A 3403-nucleotide genomic window follows, 5' to 3' on the forward strand; every position below is an offset into this window, starting at 1 on the left:
TCTGATTTGCTGTTAGACGTCTGTCAACATTCCAATCGGTCGAAACCAGGAAGTGTTGGCCGCCATTTTGTGTCTCCGAGGCAGAAGAGAGCCAAAAACAAAAGTGGAGAACGTGAAAAGGGGGCAGGGTAGAGACTCCCTGACCCCCTAGGCCTTCTCAGGGGGTCCCTGAAGGACCACGAAGGCCCAAAAAACCTTTTTTTTTTTTTAAATCGCAGGGTACGTGCATAGTGCAGGCACCCGTATGCGCACGGTGCACGCACCCGTACGCGCACGGTGCGCGTACGTCGGCAAAAAAAAGACAAAAACAATACAGTTAAATAACAAGTTTGAGTGTTTAGATGTTGGTTGGCTCTAAAAAGAGCCGTTGTGCTCATTGAGTGTTTTTTGTACCTACAAGTAAGTACCGATGCAGAGTCTAAAGTTCAAGAGGAAGACTCTGTTCCCCATATCTGTGAAATGTACACCGTCTCCTCTATAAATGCCTTGCATGTTGTAACACAAGTTGTTGTGGTATATAGAACCCATACCATAGTCTCTGAGAAAAGCAGAGACAGACTTATTCACATGTTTCCTTGCTTTCTCAATCTGCGGACAATATTGGTTGGACTAGTTCCATTTTTGCCTTTGGCATATATTAGAATATACAAAGGCAGTTTGTGGAAAAAGTGACATAATTTGCCCAAAGGTGTCCTTTAAAAGCATTTCCAGACCTTCCCCAGTCAAAGTGCATAGGTCATTTCCACCACAGTGCACAATTATGAGGTCAGGGTGTGGGAGATGCAAAAAGGATTTTACCAATGGCATCAATTGGTGACATCTCAATCCTCTCTGGCCAATCCACATAATATCCAAATTTGGTAAATCAAGGTTGAGAAAGCATCTATTTGCTGCATACCTTTCACTCCAGAAAATATAGCTGTGTCCCACAATCCACACTCTAAGCATCTTGAAGTGAGATCTGGTTGTACTCAGATGGACTCTGGAAATGAAATGGCAGTTTGAAAAGTAGGAGTTTAGAAAAAAATGTGGATGAGATTCTGTGCACTTGAAAAAACAGAAATGATTGGTGGTTTCTGAAAATTTAACGTTGAAAACTAGGGTGCATGCTACTGTTTTTTAAAAGGAGTAATGCTAATGGTTGAGAAAAAGACATTGAAAGGAACACTGCACAGGATAAGCTGGTATATTGAGAAGTCTAACACCCGTGCTGGTTTGGTTTGTAACATTTTGTGATGAACTTTTCACCTGTGTGTTCAGTTAGGTGTTCTATGGAGTGTAACCATGGTAACAGGCAGAGAGAGCAGTGGGGGAAGGTTGAACATTATGTGAGTTTAAAAGTGTTGAAATGTAGAACCAATTAAAATGTTAGTTCGGTTTTGAATTCGTGTGGGAAGAAATTTCATTGGTTATCTACATGAATATGTGTAGAAAATGAGAGGGAAGCAATGTCATTCTATGGTTCCAGTGACTGGTGTACAATTCAGAGATTCTGCTTAAGAAAATCTGGTGTGTGATTGACACTGTTCTAAATCTACAAAAGCATTTTTAAAAGTGAGTTGTTAATTTGTAAGGGGATCTATGTTGTGAACTTTAAGTTTATAAATAAAATGTGTTCTAATGTGGAAGCAGGAGTTTATTTGTATAGAGTCTGATTCTGAATTTGTCTGCTTTTGGAAAAACATTGTGATAGGAGCATTTGGTATGTTCATGTGTTTGAGGAGATATTTTTTTGCAGTACAGTGCTGTTGTTAAAAATGTAGAGTGTGTACATGAAGTGGTCTAACCACTTACACACTTGTATATCAGTGTTAGAATTCTCAGATAGTCTCTTTGCAGTCTAGTAAACATTCTGGGTGTGCTGCACAAATGCCATAGAAGATCTTTCAGTAGCAGATAGTAATCATTTCAGTGAATTGCAAGGGATATTTTGATTTATCTAGAATCACAATGTGAGTCAGTATTTATTTCAGAAAATTGTGGCAGAATAATTTGCTTAGTTGATGTGTTTAAAAATATGGGAACACATGTACTCATGAAGTGAGTCAGGCTTTAGGACATGTAGTGCTAGAAAGTCCTATGCAGTATGTCTGTCAGGCCACTTACCCCCAGATAAATTAAACCCAAATTCTGCAATTTCTAAATTGCGAGAAATACCGAATCGCAATTTAGAAATCTCAGAATGGGATTTATGAAAAATAGCGATAAAAAAAGCGAATCGCAATCGGCCGTAATTGCCGATTGCGATTTTCCCAATATCGCATAAAAATCGCAGAATCGTCCGTTTTCCTTGATGAAATTGCGATCTTGCAATTACCGAAATCGCAAATTTCAATCTCGCTATTTGCGAGATCACAAAAACGAGAAGTCGCATTTCGAGCACAGTGATGACATCACAACCAGGAAGCAGGCAGTTCCCACCCTCATTCTGCATACTGAGCCTGAAGTGGAAGCAGCTCTGTCCAGAGCTCCACTCCAGACCACCTCCAGCTCAAAATCAGGAGATACCCCAGTGCAGAAAATGTCCTAGGAAGCAGCAGGGGGCAGTACCTCAGAAAGGAAACGCAAAATAAAGTTTTCTGAACAAGAATTGGAATACCTCATAGAGGGAGTGAGCAAAGACCACGACCGTCTCTTTGGGAAGGACTCCAGGAGGGTGCCTGAGGCGGACAAAAGAAGGATATGGATGCGCATCCGCGCCAAAGTAAATTCCGTGGGAGTGACCCAGCGCTCCATAGAAGATTTAAAGAAGAGGTGGTACGACCTCAGAGGGCGTGCCAAGGAGAAGATCGCAGAGAGGCTGGGGGAGCGTGTCGCAACAGGAGGAGGAGAGGCCACTGTCCCACCCAACACCCCACTTGAGGATCTCGTGGAAGACACCCTGAACCCCCAGGCATGCATGGGGGTAACCCAGCTGGAGTCCTCCCGACTCACCCAAGATTCACAAGGTAAGTGCCATGCGACTGCGACCCAGTCCCCTGAAAATGGCCATAACCCCAGAGCAACCCATCAGCAACCCCAGTCATGCAGACCATGCACACCAGAAAAGCCCTCTTGCATTGTGGGACATGTAGTCTAACCACAATTTCCATCTAGCCCCATACAGCCAGTCCTGTCCAGTGAGAGTCAATCCTATAGCCAGTCAGGGAATGTTAGCCTGCATGCATGTAGCAACCTTCTATGTGCAAGATATATATCATTAATCATCGTTCACTTTACATCACAGGTGGCGCTGCAGAACCCAGCACTGATAGCGAGGCACTGCAAAAAGATGATGATCCTGAGGACACCGAGGGAGACATCCATCCATCCACTCAACCAGGACCATCAGGGCAAGCTGCAGCACCAGCAGTAGTACCACCACCTGTCCCTGTGGACAGTGCCACCTCAGCAACAACAGGCG

Source organism: Lissotriton helveticus, chromosome 7, assembly GCF_964261635.1.
Source record: "Lissotriton helveticus chromosome 7, aLisHel1.1, whole genome shotgun sequence".
NCBI lineage: Eukaryota > Metazoa > Chordata > Amphibia > Caudata > Salamandridae > Lissotriton > Lissotriton helveticus.